This window comes from Lactuca saligna, chromosome 5 (assembly GCF_052625555.1).
Source record: "Lactuca saligna cultivar CGN05327 chromosome 5, ASM5262555v1, whole genome shotgun sequence".
Taxonomy (NCBI): domain Eukaryota; kingdom Viridiplantae; phylum Streptophyta; class Magnoliopsida; order Asterales; family Asteraceae; genus Lactuca; species Lactuca saligna.
Window position 1 is genome coordinate 201280988 of NC_136421.1, and position 17621 is coordinate 201298608.

The window sequence follows — 17621 nt, forward strand, 5'->3', positions numbered from 1 at the left end:
AATTAAAATAAATCAGGGTAAATCGGTAATTAAATTAAATGGTCGAAGTAAAAAAAAAAAAAAAGGGTAAATCTGTAATCAAAATAAATAGGCCTCAATTTAGTCATAGTCATACTGCCATAACCTTAATGCTCATTACTTTTTTTATATAATAATTGAAAGGGTTCATAATTGAAATTGTAAAAGGGATTGGTAGGGGCTTAACATCACAGAAATTAATGTGATCTTCAATTTAATCATAGGCTCGTTATTATCTATACTATATTTTAGACCTGACGGAGCGTCAGGGGAAGCTGGAACAACGCACCGGGAGTACTGGATCGCTGGTGCGGGGAGGAGGTAGAGGGAGAGGTTGCTGCAGTCTCTCTTTCTATTATTGGCTAGATTTTCATTTTTTTTTTCAATTGAACCGTTGAAAACAGTAATAAATAAGAAACTTAATTTTTTCCAATCCAACCGTTGAAAAACGATAATAAAAAAAAATTATTTTTAAAAGATATATATCTAAAAATTGAGCTTTCAATTTTTTTACCCTCTACAACATCTATAAATATACACACTTTAACCTTCAAACTCACACCTCTTCTATCAATTTCTCTCTACTTTCTTCAATAAAATGAATCCTGAGAACCAAATCTGCAACTCCGATAGAAGGAAAAAAGACCAATGTTTCGAGTTCAAGCACCCCAACTCGAAACATTTTCGTTATTGATTCATCTCAATGGGTTTACCGTCTACATCTCGCTGATACCCTTCAATATCCATTACAATTTCAATACCAAAATGTTAGACAATTTTACTGGGTGTAAGTTCCAAATGTTACGCCAAATATGAAAACACCAACCATCTTTCGGGAAGGGCTTTGGAGCTCGTTTTGATGAAAAATGAGCAGATTATGCAAAAATATTTTCCATAGATTGTTGTTTGTTTGTTTGTTTTTTCTAGTTAGTTAAATCTTAGGTTTTTTATTTACTTTTTATTTTAATTAATGTAGTGCTTTTTATTTTTAATTAATTTTATATTTATTACTCATTTAAAAAAAATTATAAATCATAAAAATCAATTATTTTTATTTAAAACAAAATGAATGAAACTTTCCACACACACCCTGGTTTTTGGTTAGGGAAAAAAAGTTGAGGAAATGATGATGTAGCAGACAAAAAATGAAGAAAACTTCTTGCATGCACCTTCCTACCTTAAAGTTGTAAACGAGATTGAGGGATGTAAAGCATCGAACACGCCCCCATTACCTACTATCTCCACCCATGAGTACATATAGATCCTATGAGCCAATGAATAAGCATTTAGGAGACATCAGTTAATTAGAGGATGTTTGACTTATCTTTTGAGATGCTAAAAGTTATTTTAAGAAAAGTTGCAAAAAAGTCAGATTTTCCTAACTTTTTCAAAAAGTTCATTTTTCTTATATCCAAAATCCAAAAGTAGTTTTTAAAAGTGTTTTTACCAAACATCTTTTACCTTTTATCTTTCCTAAAATGACTTTTAGCCTCTCAAAAGATAAGTCAAACACCCCTTAATAATGATGAGCCCTCCTAAGTATTCTTAAAAAAACAAGACTAATCTTTATTGTCCCTGTAGTTTTTAGGAATACCAACTTTAGCCATTTTTTTTTTTAATTTCATAAAAAGTCCATGTGATTCCCTACCATGTATGGTCTCACTCATATAAAAATCCTTTTATTTTTATTTATTTTTTTTAAATTTATTTCTTTAAAATCATTTAATCAATAAATAAATAACACCACCACCATGTCTTCTTCCCCACCCTCCTCCCTTTTGTTTCCTTGATAAAAATATATCAAAGGAATCATATTCTAGTACATGATTCTTCCCAACTGCTTAATCACAGACAAACACAAACCACCATCTTTACAACTCTCTTCCCTAAATAACCTTAAAGCAATCATCTCACCATCTGCTACTATTGCAACTGCACCATAACTTAAACCTCCAGAGCTTTGTTTACATCTATTTAATGATGAACCACATAAGTTAGCATCATTCCCCTAGAATGAATCCACCCAAAATTTTAATCGACCAAACTTAGGCAAAACCCCAGAAAAATTGTTGTAGGAGAGATTCACCTTCTTTAAACTTAAACCAACTTATTCATCTCGGATTTTACTGGAAAAATTATTATTATTAAGATCAAGTTCTCGGAATGTCCTTTTAAACTCAGTTATAAATCCTAGGAAAATTTCTGAAAGTTTATTATGCCGTATTTCAAAGGGGGTGGAACCCTAAACGGAGTAATAGACAAATACAAACTCTGAAGAGTCAAAGTTCTCCGAGCTATAATGGAACTGTGTCGGAGAGGTGCGATGATGGTAGTTAATGGGAACGAAGAAGATATGGGTCTTTCGAGAGCAAAATATTCTAAAATCCTCAAAACTTACCGTAAAATCATGCAAACCTAAAGCTTTCCGGTGAGCATGGTTTTTTATCGATAATCTTTATGGTGGACAAGACTGTTACTGACAATGAGGACTTTCCCTATGCATAGTATTTAGAGGTGCAGGCTTCAGTGATGAATAGAAAGAGGTTGTAGTAGGTTTCAGGAGGCCGAATGCATATACTTTCTTCCCGACGAGATGAATAGGAGGGAAGGGTGGCAGAACAATGTCGGAGAAGAGAGGAACGAATATGCGATTGCAAACGAAGGTAAGACGAAGGTGCAAGGTTAGGCCCCGTTTGATAGAGATCTTTTCAAATCCAAATACATATTTATATAATTATTTTTGGACCTGGGAAACATATCTTACTAGGAAAAACTTATTTTCAGTGCAAATACATATTATCAAACGGCGCCGTCAGGAGAAGATATACATATTACTTTTTTATCTTATAAATAACAAATACAAATATATAATAAACTTTATTTAAATGGTAAATACAAATGAATTTAAAAAGGGTATAAAACTTTTATGTATGAATGCTAACACAGTAAAAATGAAAAAGTAAGTGCATTCAACCAGACAAAAAATTTAGGGATTAAAGTTAACATTTTTAGAAACCATAAGGACCATTTATAAAGTTTACTAAAAGAAAATTTATATAACTATTTTTTTATTTGGAAAGTATGGGTTCATTTAATATTTCTCTTTCTCGAGAAAAACAACTAAAAATATAAGACATTTATAATTTCTAGCTCTTAACTTTTCACAAAACGTTATAGTTTCAATAAGAATCTTTGTTTGATAGTAGGAGTGTTTAACATTTAGTTTAAACAAAATGCTCTATATCAAAAAAACTACTTCATGTAGCGTTTAATAAAACGCTACTAAGCTTTTGAAATCAATTTCTATAGTTGTTCTTTTATATATATATATATATATATATATATATATATATATATATATATATATATATATATATATATATATATATATATATATATAATTGAGAAAAAATAAAAAAGATTGAGACTCATTCTCCGTCAATCATTTATTATTGCCGCAAAACCCTCTAGTGTACCGGGCCGACAGAGGATAATTAATATTCATGTATGAATATTACTCTAAGGTGTTGTTTGTTTTTCCGAAGCAAAAATGTCTAAAGTCTGCAGATCACCTCTGCAACTCTATGTAGGAGCAGAGGTGAAATAAACGGCTACAACATTTAAAAAAAAATATGTTTGTTTTTTAACGTCTGCAGACTGCTGCAGTAAGTTAAAGTAAGACATGAAGAGGTTTGAAGCAGTTGGTTTAGTGTTGCGCCATGCAGCACACGCGCAACAGTTTTTAAGTCAGAATTCTTTTGAAAAACAAACAGTTGCGAATGACCAAGTGCTGCGCGACGCAACAATAAGAGACCAGAAGAGGTTTTTTAGAAAAACAAACAACACCTAAAGTGTATTCATATATGAATACACCACCTTCCATGCGTCACTAACCACCATTGTCGCCGCCACCAACCACCACCACTACCAACTCCACAACCAACCACCGTCACCTCCGCCACAACACACCGCCATCATATTCATGTATGAATAATCAATTCGGCTATACTTATTCATATATGAATATACGTATTTATATACGAATATGATCTGCTCCATCACCTATGATCGATCCATCGCCCTGTACGCTGGAGTTATTAAGCGGCTAATTCGAAATAAGTGATATAGATTCATTCCCTCGTTCTCAACATTTTATTCTCAACTGAACCCTCCCCCCCCCCCCCCTCTCTCTCTCTCTCTCTCTCTCTCTCTATATATATATATATATATATATATATATATATATATATATATATATATATATATATATATATATATATATATATTAGTGGTATACACCCGCACAATGCGGCGGACATCAAAGTAGGGGCACTAAATCGTTTCAAAAAAGGTAATAGTGAGATTTTAGAAATAGGGAAGAAAGTATGATGTTAGTAAAAGTGTATAATCATAAAATAGAAAATTAATTTAAAAATTAATATTTATTGTAATATACATTAAACGGTAATGTTGTAATACAAAAAATCAATAGTTGTTCTTTATTAACAACAATTTTATTTTTAGATAATATTAACCAATAAAATAAAAACTTAACTGCTCCCTAATTTCAACAAAGGTTACATTTATCATCTTTTCTAAACGATTTTTAATTTATGAATTAGCAATTCGTTTTAATATAATTAGATTTCCCAATACTTGATAATACACAATAGAATTCAATTACCAATTCTCATGCAACCAAACATTTTAGAAAACAAATTACAAAATCTTAAATTTAGACATCAACGAAAAGATAAACAAATTGATTTATTTTTGAAAATTTTAAATATCATAATTAACTACTCAATTCATTGGATCCAAATTTGGTAAGAATTAATGGTGATTTCAACGGTCCATAAAATATTACTTGTTTGTCTATGTTTCATTTGTTTGTATATCAAGCTTTATATTGTATATCTCATATATTTCAAGATTCGTCAAATATGTTTTATAATATAATTGATATATATATATATATATATATATATATATATATATATATATATATATATATATATATATATATATATATATATATATATATATATATATATATATATATATATATATAGGGAGCATTTAATCAAGAACATTTTAAAAAAACTCCACTAACCAACACCTGTAACGACCCAATTTTTACGGCTAAAAATTTCATTTTTGGTTTAACGCATTTAACAAACTTTTTACCAAACCATTGTTAATAAAACATCCATTACAAATTCATAATGTTGTATTTCAAACCATAACATCAAAAGTATTGAAAATCAGAGTACAATCCCAAAAACTTCTTGCGGAACATGTGTGTGTGTGATGCGCTGCTACGCCGCCAACTCTTTCCCCTTCGACGAAGAGGTACCTGAAACCAAAACCAAAACTGTAAGCACAAAGCTTAGTAAGTTCTCCAATCATACCACATACCATATAATATCGTCGGTATCTTTCAACCGGTAACATTCATCGGTATCTTTCAACCGGTAACCTTCATCGGTATCTTTCAACCGGTAACCAACATCGGTATCTTTCAACCGGTAACTATCATCGGTATCTTTCAACCGGTAATCAGCATCGGTATCTTTCAACCAGTAACTGGGGACTATTTCAGCCCCTACTACTAACATGCAGTCAAATATATCCGGGTACTAACCTACCCTTGGGTCCTATAGACCACTGTTAGGGAAACTAATCCCTACTAAACACATAACATATAATCCAGATAAATCACATAACAAGACCAAGATAATTATCACAAAGACCATTATCTTCTAAATACCCCTTTTTAGCCGGCCGACATTGTGGCCTTAGACCCACCCCTAATGGAAGGTAACTCACCTTAATGTCGTGCAGTGTCTGAACTATCGTCAGCGCACAAGTCGACTCCCTACGACTCCTCAATCCCTACACGACAACCTTCAAGTCAACACTCATTACATACAACCCTAAACAGGGTCGGCCCAAGTTCAGTCAAAGTCAACATTAGTGAAAGTCAACATTTAGTTGACCTGACTCGCCGAGTTGGCCTACCAACTCGTCGAGTCCCTGCTTCACTAAACCCACACAAAACCCCAACTCCACTCGCCGAGTCTAGCGAACCTCGACTGGTTCTCCTTCAGTCATAACATCGGGACCATATTCATCCGACTCGCTGAGTTCCTTCTTGAACTCGTCGAGTTCATCTCCAACTTAAGAACTCGTCTAGTCTATGACTCGCCAAGTTGTATGAACAACTCGTCGAGTCCATCTTCAAAGATTGGGAGATTGCTATGGACTCGCCGAGTGTACTCATACCACTCGTCTCCCAAGGCTTCCAGGTCCCTTTTCGCGTCTACACCTACAAGGGACTTCCTTCCTATCATTTACCCATTCACAGGAAGGGTTTGGTGCACAATGGTCACCGACTCGTCGAGTGCCAAGAACAACTTGCCAAGTCCAATCTTGACCAGCTCCATACAGTCGATTTAAATGAGGTCTAACACACCAAAACCATAGATTTGGCCTCTTAATGTCCATTTTATACGTAAAGCTCCAAAGTTGATGCACATGCATGGGGTTTTTAGCTCAAAAATCCATATAAAGTGTCTTAATATGTGCATGGGGCTCTCATGGCCCTAAAGTTGGCACCTTTATGCCATGAGACGCCTCTTAAGGCCCATATCTTTAGCTAAAGTCCACACAACACTCCTTAAATCCGAAAATGTCTTGAAAAGCCCTAAATGCACCCAAGATCCACATTCTAAAGATGAACAACCAAATGAAAGAATAAAGCATGGGCATTTTACCTTGATTAATCTGGAAATGGAATGAGATTTCTTGATCTACAATCCCCAAGTCGAATACTCATGCTCCTCTCCATCCTTCCAAGCTTCACAAGTCAACAAAAGCACCAAAATGCCCTTAACACACACATATACGGCTAGGGTTTCGATATGCAGCTCTAGGAGAGTGTTAGGGACAAGGGAGACTGAGTTAATGTGTTTATTGATGGGTTTTGTACATAAGAACATTCCTATGTGCGCATACAAACCCTAATGCTTGGATCTAGGTTTCTCTAATTAAACATGCATTGAATCCAAGACTCCTAATGGCTAATTTGGAATAAGAACAATACAAAATCAGAGTTAGAAGCATACCTTGAAACACTTGTTTGATCTTCTTGTTCTTGGAGCTTTAGAGTCACAATTGTCACTCCTCTAATGGCTTACAAACACCAACTAGCAAAGAGAATGATTTGAGAGAGAGGAGAGAGAGAAGGAAATCGGCCAGGGTATCCTTGTTGTAGAGGAGGTGCCGATTTCCCTATCCCAAGGGGTCTATTTATATTTGTAAGGCTCCTAGGGTTTCACCCTTAAACCCTAATTGGATAACTTAGACTCTAAGTAATCCTAATCCTTTCCAAAGATAAGCCATGGACGAATTTGAGGCTATCCCAAGCCCTAGAATCCGTCCAACCCATATCCTTTAAGGATTTACAGCTTAAAGTGTAACTATCAAACAATTGACAGTTTATACCCTCTTATTTAATTAATCTCTTTAAGTCACCAAATTAATACTAATTAATCTATGACTTATATTAATCAAATAATATTATTATTATTCATTATATTATTCTCATAATATATTAATAATATCCATTCTCTCATATTAAATCATCCTACCAAGTTGCTATGGTGAAGGCAACCCAAAAGGACCATGCACAATCGGGTCAAATACTTGCCTAATATAGTTGCAGCCTTAGACACTATTCCAACATTTATATAGGGTGCAAACCCTCATATTAGTGTTTTTTTCCAGACAGCACGGACTCGTCGAGTCCGATTTTTGACTTGCCAAGTCAGCCACTTGACTCCCGGGTCCAATTCTCTTCTACTCGACGAGTTGAGCCACCAACTCGCCGAGTCCCAGGTCAAAATGCCAAAATGCTTAATTTAAAATACGTATCAGGAACCAGGTGTTACAACACTGCTCACCACCCAAACAATATCATCCACCACCATCACCCGTCACCGCCACCCACCTCCACCACCCAACATCATCACCATCATCGCCATCGCCAACCTCGCCATCATCCACCACAACCACCACCCATCGCCACCACCCACCATAACCAACCTCACCCACCACAATCACCGCCACCTGCCACCACCACCATTATCCACCCCCACCCACCACCCACTATCATCACCACCACCACTACAACAATCACCGACCCACCTTTACCACCCATCACTACCACCTCACCATTACCCATCATTATAACCACCATCCACTACCCATCACCACCACCCGTCACCATCACCTCCACCCATCACCCACCAAAACCACTAACCACCGACCATGACCCATCACTACCACCCCATCCATCACCCACAAAAACCACCATACACCATCACCACCCTCACAGCCAACCACCACCACCCACCCACCCACCACCACCTGTCACCTTTACCCGTCTCCACCACCCATCACCACTGCTCGATTGAATAATTGCTTTTGTGCATTTAATCACATGTGATTATATTTATATAATCACATATGATTTGAGGTGGACAAGATTCATTTTTGTATTCTCAATTCAATAGTTATGCTTATGTACTTAGTCACATACGATTATACATGTAGTCACATGTGATAAAATACATGAGAACAACTATTGAATCGACAAAGAAAAATGAATTATGTCCACATAAATCATATGTGATTGGATTCTATCACACCCCCAAACCAAGAATGGCGGAAACGTTCGGGGGCGGAGGACGTCATGTACAGTACCATAACAATGCACAATAATAAAACAAGAAACAACATCCATTTCATTAATAATATAGTTTATACAAGTGTGTTATGTGTATAGTTGTAAGACACCAAAAATATTAAAAAAAAAAAAAGACAAGCCTTGAACATGCACCGTCTTCTCAAAACCTGGTACAGTGTACCTGTCTACTAGTGACCTAAGAATATAAGTTATTTTGAAAGAGAGAATCAACATTTAAGTTGGTGAGTTCATAAGTATTTTTGTGTCAAAAGTTTGCATTTGTTTCATGAAAATGTTTGTAATTGTTTGATGAAAATGTTTGTATGCTTGCTAGAAAATCTTATGTTTTCTACTAAAATGAAAAGTATTCTTCAACCAAGACTCAATTGTTTTGTATGTTCTGTTCTTTTAAATAAAGGGTAAATTGTAAGTTTGTACTTGAAATAGTATAAATGTATATTTTTCCATATAGGTAACTATCTTTACTTGAAAAATAGTATGCATTTCTCATATGAGAATATCACTATATGAATGTAATGGAAAATGAAGATTTACAGTAGTGTAGTATAAAATACACAACTGATGCATTAATTACCTTAAAACCAAACTGTTAATTAAGGTTAAAATGTGATAAGGTTATAAACATACTTCATAGATAAGTATAAAACACGACGTTCTTCAGACGTCGAAATGGTATGGCACTTGTCACCCGTAGAATTGCAGGTCCCACTGTAGCTAGCAGCAAGGTGTAGGATAGTCAATCCCGTATAGATCTATACAAAAACTCACAATCTCCCTCCAGGAGACTCTGGTTATAAAACGTGACACATCAAGAATATTTCTATGCCATGACATAGTATCTCACATTTTAGTTATTCTTTTCTTATTATAGTATGTATGTTCCTTCTTGTTCTTGTTATAACATGCATATTCCTTATTGTTCTTGTTATAGTATGTATGCACTAACTCATGTATTTTTTTCTGATCTAGAAATAGTATGTAGTGATCCTTTAAACTATACCTATTATAGTTTACTAGTATGTTTGTTTGAATTGTTATTGTCACACCCCAAAACCGGAACGGCGGAAACGTTCAGGGGTGGAGGACGTCATGTCAAGTATCACGAGATATGTATATGGTAAGAAAGTAATGAAAAACCATTTCATTTAGAAAGAAAGTGTTTACAATGTGTGTGTTCACAAAACATAGAAGTCATAAACAAATAACAAAACAAGACTTGACACTGCAATGCTCCATCTTTTGAATCCCCAGCACGAGCACCTGTCTAATAGTCTCCTGAGAATACAAGTTATTTGAAAGAGTTGATCAGTAATTAAGCTGGTGAGTTCATAAGATTTTAGTGATGTGAGTAAGTTGTAAAGCGTTGTGGAAAATGTATATGTAAAAGTGATGTAAGCTGTAAGTTCTGTTTTGAAAGGTTCGCATGTTCCTCTAGAAAATCATATATTTCCTACTTGAATGAAAGTTAAGTAAAATGACACTACAAGCCTTTCTATGGGTACTAAGTGGGTACAAGTTATATATATACTCAGAGTAAACAAACAATCGATTGTGCGCATCTGCCCCAATCTCACAACCCAACGGGGAAACAGCAAGCAAAGCGGATAGCACATATTCCATTGGTTGTTAGATTGTTGTCATATATAACCCTGGTGTATTCACTTGTTACTCATGGAGTTATTTGTAATGGTTCCTTTATATCTAATGAAAACTTCTTTAAGAAAACCTATATTTCTTATAGTAAAATAATGACTACGGTGACTACTTTTATAATAGCTTTGTTTATACTGCTATATATAATCTGATACCGGGTAGAAAGTTAATTGAGTGAATCTGCCCTACGCCCACAATCCAACAGTAACAGGAAGTAAGGCGGAAAACACACTATTAACTATCTATTGGGTATTAGCTTTATATATAAACATGGTGTATAAACTAAGGTGTTATAGAGTTATTCACCTAAAGTCTCTAAAACTGTGCTGGCTTAATAAAATGGATTAAGCCCTTATATGGGAAACCTCTAGTTTTATATACCAAAAGTACTGACTTTGAAAAGTAAGTTTTGTACTAGAAAAGTTATGCGTTGACTCCGTATCCTATAACCTGATCCATACTTGGTACCCTGATGATAACCTAATGGATACTAAGCATATATATATATATATATATATATATATATATATATATATATATATATATATATATATATATTCGGGTAGATAATAGATTTAGTGACCTCATTCCAAGCCCACATCCAACGGGAACAGGAAGTGAAGCGAAGAGCACCCATCCTATTAGCTGTCGGAATCTATTAACATATATGTATCCTATAGTTTGTACATTAAGGAATCATAAAGCTAGCATTATGATCCTAACCTTTAATCGTAGCCTTCTACCAAGGCATCTTCTTATATGTGTTAAACCCGGTTGTTCCTTTGTCAAATGTAAAAGTATATTCTCCCTAGTTTATATCTATCTTGACTAGAAAATAGATCAACTTTCAAGTGGTATTGACACTTTATGAAAGTAATGGGCAAAGTAAGTACACATATGTCATTTATAATGACATGCGGATGTACTAATAACCTAAAAACATATTTGTTTTATTACCGTCATAATGTGAAAGCTAGAACCCCTACTAAACGCTCTCAATGTAAAGAGATTTAAAGAACCAAATGCGACCCCATCAATTCCTTGCAAGCCGTGTAATTCACATTAAAGTTATATGATCATGTATACCCAATATAACTATCACTAATGCGTTAGTGATTCATTGATATAATTAGATCTTGTTTGGGTGTCCTCATGCTATAGCAACTTAACCTATTTGTTATGTTCTGTTCTGGTACTGTTTGATTCTCGTCACGGTTTGTTCTGTTATGGAATTGTTTGATTCTCTTCGTTGTTTGTTCTGTTATTGTACTGTTTCTTTGTGTGCTTCATTGTACTAGAAGTAATGAATAACATTCTCCTAAACTATACCTATAATATTTTACTAATGTTCTACCAGGACTGTCACTGAAAAGACTCATTTATCTACTAAGTTATGCTTGTACTTTAAAATTAGAGTTTTGTATAACTATAAAGTAACATAACTTTTAAAAGAGTTTTGAAATGTTTTGACAACTTATAAATAACATAAGTAACATTTTGAAAGATGTTTAACAACAAACATTTACACAATTATCATTGTATTCAACCTGTATCCCCCCCACCCCCACCCCTTAAAACAGTTAAAATAGTTAAAAGATTCATTACGGGGTATGAACTCGCATGGTGTGGGTGATTCAATCGGGTATGCGCGTACGAATGAGAAGTTCCACGAATGAAGTCCAGAGACACAACAAGTCCTAAATGAAATATAAGGACATATATTGACATGAATATAGTGTTTATAAACAATTATATGAAAGGAAACACCTTCCGGGACTAGGAAACACCTTGGTTAAGTGTTGGAATCACATGTGATTCATCAAAGGGAAGTGAAATGGCATTTAATGGTGTTTACGGTTTTGTAACCAACTCCCCTTGAGTTTACGGTTGTAAACCCATGAGTTTACTGCCGTAAACTCATGTGCTTTTGACCATTTTGTGCTTTGAAGTCCTAGAAGTCATTTTGAAGCATCCTAACTTCAAGTCTTAGCCTTAGGAAGTGATTAGGGTAACATATCACCGCCTTATGCGGTTTACGGTAGTAAACCCAAATAGTTTATGGTCAAATGATGTTTTCAAGTCTTAAACACTTCAAGGTAAGGGTCTACGCTAGTTTCTAGGATTAAGGAAAGAGTTAGGGGCATTAAAACATGCCTTTGAGGTGTTTACGGTTTTGGGAGGTTTCCCAAACCGTAAATACATATAAATGGGACATTTTGGTGGTTTTTCATGTGCTAAACACATCAAAAGAAAGTTCTAGGTTTGTTTCCAAGGTTTGGCAAGAGAATAGGGATATTTTAGCACCCTTTTTAGGGTTTACGGTCCAAGAAGATTCTTGGGCCGTAAACACTTGTTCCTTGTGATCTTTGGGTGTTTTCTTGTTGCTCCTAAGGTCTAAACATGTCAAGGATAGTTTCTATGTTTGGTTCCAAGTTCTATAGGGGAATAAGGCATACTTTGGCATCATCTTTAGTGTTCACGGTCCAAGAAGATCTTGGGCCATGAACACCTTTTCTTCGGGGTTTTGGATGATTTCATGATGTTTAACACTTGATCTAACCATATTAGGGCTAGAAACACTTACAAGTTGAAGATCAAAAAGGAAAATTTGGATGGTACTTTAGAGGATTTGAGTTTGGGTCTTGGAATTGTGAAAAGTGAGAAAAATAACCAAGTCTCACTTATATAGTCATTAAGGTTTACGGTCCAAATACCATTTGGGCCGTAAACTCAAACTCTTAGAGTTTTTGGAACCTAATTGATGCACGATAAACACTAGGGCATCCTCTCTCCAGTTATCTCTTGAATTACTAACTTTAAACCACTAAAACTTATTCCAAAAACCTTGAAAGTTAGCAGAAACAGTTTTGACTTCTATTGAAGTGGATGGTTGTACATAATGGAAATTTTTGGGTTGTCACAGTGTGACAAACCGAAATTTCCATTCTGAACAAACCATATCAAGCCAATAGAAGTTACAACAGTTACAGTGAAATTCCAGACTTTGGGTATACGTTTGAGTATTTCAGGTTTAGCAGTTAAGGAGATATCAGGAGAGTGGATGCACTAGGGTTTTGTGCAACACTGTTATTCCAATACTCTATGATATTAGAGTTCATTCCGGGAATAAAATATTTTCTGCCAAAAATCTCAGGACTATATATAGAAATCTGAACCATATTCATTCATTAGTTGCATTTCCATGTAGAGAAAAGCCGACTTCTCTCTCACGGATCTTCGGGTTTTTATCCCAAATTGTGAGTACTTCTATCTAGTTATATTATATAGCTTAGATTGTGTTTAATAACATCAAAATCATGTCAAAACACTAAGATATGTGAGTTTACCCCGCAAGAATACCTTAGGGAGTAAACTCCTTTTTAACGGCCAAAAGAGTGACCAATGTCCCACAAAGCCTTGGAACTCAAACTAGAAGACACCATTACATGTTTAGACCACAAAATCAATTAGAAACAAAGGTTGAAAGTGAGTTCACAGCCAAGGAAGTTCTTGGGCCGTGAACTCCATTTTAGGTTGCCAAAATACCCTAAATGCCTTTATTGACCCAATAGACTAGCATAACACATTACCTTGATGTGTCTAGGACCCAAAACAATCAAAATACCAACACCTATGGGTGTTCACGGCCGCAAACACAATGCCAAATGGTTCATGGGCTGAAAACTCAAGTTAGGGGTGTTTTGATGCCACAAACACTTTCTAAGGCTTAGGATTGAATTTAGACATGTACCCTAATGAGTTTAGGACTAACAAACACCATTAGAACACCAAGAGTGAGGTGTTCACAGCCCAAGAAGTTCCAGGGCCGTGAACTCCAAACAATAGTGGCAAATGGTGCTATAAACTCTTCTAAAGTCTTGTACACTAGCATAGTTTAGTTCCTAGTTAAATTGGGGACTTGAAAATACCACAAACACCCTCCCAAGGGAGATTACAACCGTAATCTCCAAGGGATTTGGTCCCAGGGTCGTGAACTCCTCAAAGGAGTTAAAAAGGAAGCCCTAACACTTGTTTAAGCCTAGATGCACTTCACCACTTAAGTTGTAATAAATTTAAGCTTCATTTAGAGACCTAGTTGAGAGTTTACGGCCAGGAGTTTAATCCCATGGGCCGTAAACTCCAACACACATGGTCATTTGACCATAAACTTCCATATGAGGTCTTGCACTCCTTTGTTGCAACCCAGTAGCCTCCTAGCACTTGACCAAAAGTGTTTTCCTCGTATTAGGATGTTTATACATGTTTAATTAGTGTTATAATCACTAATTGTTTGTATACATATGTCCTTATATCTAATTAGGACCATTGTGTGTGTCTAAAGTCTTCACTTGACACCTAGCAGTCCTACCTCGTTAGTTCATCCGTATCACCCACAACAGGTGAGTTCATACCCCTTAATCAATGTTTTAACTGTTTTTAAATGTTTTATGGGGGGGGGGGGATACAAGTAGAGTTATGCTAATTATTATATCAATCACATGTGATTAATAAGCAACATTTAAATGATTGGCTACGCATTAGCAGTTTTACCAAACAGTTTACTTCAAATGTTTTTCATAAACACTTTATGTGTTTAAAACTCCTTATTACAATGTACATTTTACTCTGTATGTTCCATTTCAAACTCATTTACAATTGTGTTTCAAACAAACGTTTGTTTATACTAAACTATTTTTATCAAACCCATTCCTTCAAACCGTTTTCTAGATTGACAACAAGTCAATCTTTTCTTAGATAATAATTATGTTCAAAGGTTTTACAAAACTTACTTTATGCGTTTATATTATAAATTGCATACCTATATATGTATATTTATATAAGGAATGTTTAAAAGACTTAGGAAGGCTATCCACCCTATTTCCTTTTCGCACTTGAGATGTGGTCTGGTGGGATATCGGGTACCCATCCGAATGTCGTTTAAATATTAGTTATATATCATGTGTACATATATAGTCATACAGGTCCTTCCAATTCATCCAATGCCCTTGGGTAGCAAGGGTATACATCCATGTCCATATGTACCAGTTAGATTACTAGTAAGCTACCATAGAGGTAGTTTAGAAAGATACTAGAACTATTACTAGAACGCGATATCATACAATGAGTCAGTTCATTCATGAGTCAATACTTGCTAGATAGAGAAAGAACACACATTACAACTAGTACACGCAGAACATTACAGTACATTACTATACTATTACATAGATATGTTTACATGATTACACTTACATGAGTACAATTACATGATTACACTTACATGAGTACAATTACATAATCACACTTAAATGAGTAAGCTTACATATACATAGGACAGACGTCACTAGGTGCTATAGAATGGAACTAGTTCAGGATCTAACTATACTGATGTATCACAACGCAATTGTGATAGTTATATCGAGTATACATGATCATAGTAATGTGGGTGCTCACGGCTTGCATACATGTAGGCGTCGTGGGTAGGTCTCAAAATCCCTTTGACAGGGGAGCATATAGCCTGGGATCTAGGCATCATATTATACCTTATCCCTCAAATAAGGCAGTTGAGTACCAATGTAGTTATTTATTTCAAATGCTACAGTACTTAGAAGAATTACCCTAGACTTAAGGTAATTGGTACGGCTGTAGTTCGACACTACACCATAGTACTATTTCATTTTCCCCTTACATTCACTTTGTGAACACACACACGACGCACGACAATGTAGAAACTATATTTTTGGTTAATGATAGTCATACTTGGGAAAAATACACACTCTTACAAGAGAACACACAGACACTAGATGCCTTGGTAGAAGGCTACATATAGATCAGTTAATTCTTGGTAGAAGACTCCCTGTTATAATAGTAGGAATCATAGGGATTTCTAGAGTTTTTCAAACGTTTACAGTTGTTTTATATACATTTTCAATACTTACAATTCTTATACATACAAATTCTTACATACAAATTAAAACACTAAAATACTTATGATCTCACCAGCTTCAAAGTTGATACTCGCTTTCAAAATTACTTGTATCCTCAGGTCAACCATAGACAGGTACCGATGCAAGGTTTAGAGAAGATGGTGCTCGTTCAAGACTCATCTTTCATTTTGATTTATACTGTAGTATCTATTATAATTTGACAGAACACACTTGTATTAAAATTATATTATAAATGCAATGGATGATGTTGTTGCTTGTTTACTACTTTTCATTGTTGTGATACTGTACATTACATCCTCTGCCCCAGAACGTTTCCGCCGTTCAATGGTTTTGGGGTGTGACACACAGCTACTGATTCACAGAAAAGACTCAATTGTTCAACATAAGCAACTGAGTTAAGTATACACTTTTAAAAATGGAGATTTATATTCACTTATATATTTAGTAAGTATAACTATGATTTAACCGATAGTCAGACTAGTGATCCTACCCTAAGCCCACAACCAAACAAGGAACAGGAGTCAAGGTATTTAGCAATAGTCCGAAGTCCTTTAAACCATGCTTCTACGTAAATATATAACCGAGTACGATTTTTGATAATAAGCAGCAGTCTAAAATAGTTTAAAAGAGTTTTTGAAATGATTTTAACAACTTATAAAAGTATAAGAAATCCTTTGTTTGATGTTTTGACATGTAAGTGGTTAACACAATTATATTGTGTTCTACTTCTATTCTCCCCCTAAAAGCATATAAAAGCATTTAAAACTGTAATTTGTAGGGGTATGAACTCACCTTATGGGGTGATTCGATTGAATGTTCGATATAGGATGATAAGTTTCATGGGTGAAGTCTCGAAGCACAAATGAGTCATATTTTTAGAATATTAATACATATGTGTGTAAACATTTAGTGATCATAATCATAAATATAGCAAGGAAACGGATTGAGTTGCAAGCTTAACTTACAAAAGAGGGTGCTAGAGTCGAAAAGGGAAGGCTGGAAGGAGTTTACGACTTGATGTTTTTGACAAATGGGGGAGGATGCAAGGGTTCACGGCCCAACTTCTTGACGAATGATGAATAATTGAAGGTCCTAATCAAGTTCTCTTGAAGAAGAAGAGAATAAGGATGATATCTGAGTGCAAAGGGGTGATTTCGGTTGAAGATCTTTGAGAGAGAAGAGACGTGTTCACGGCGAGAAGAGTAGAAGTGAGGTGAAATCAGTCCACACTTTAT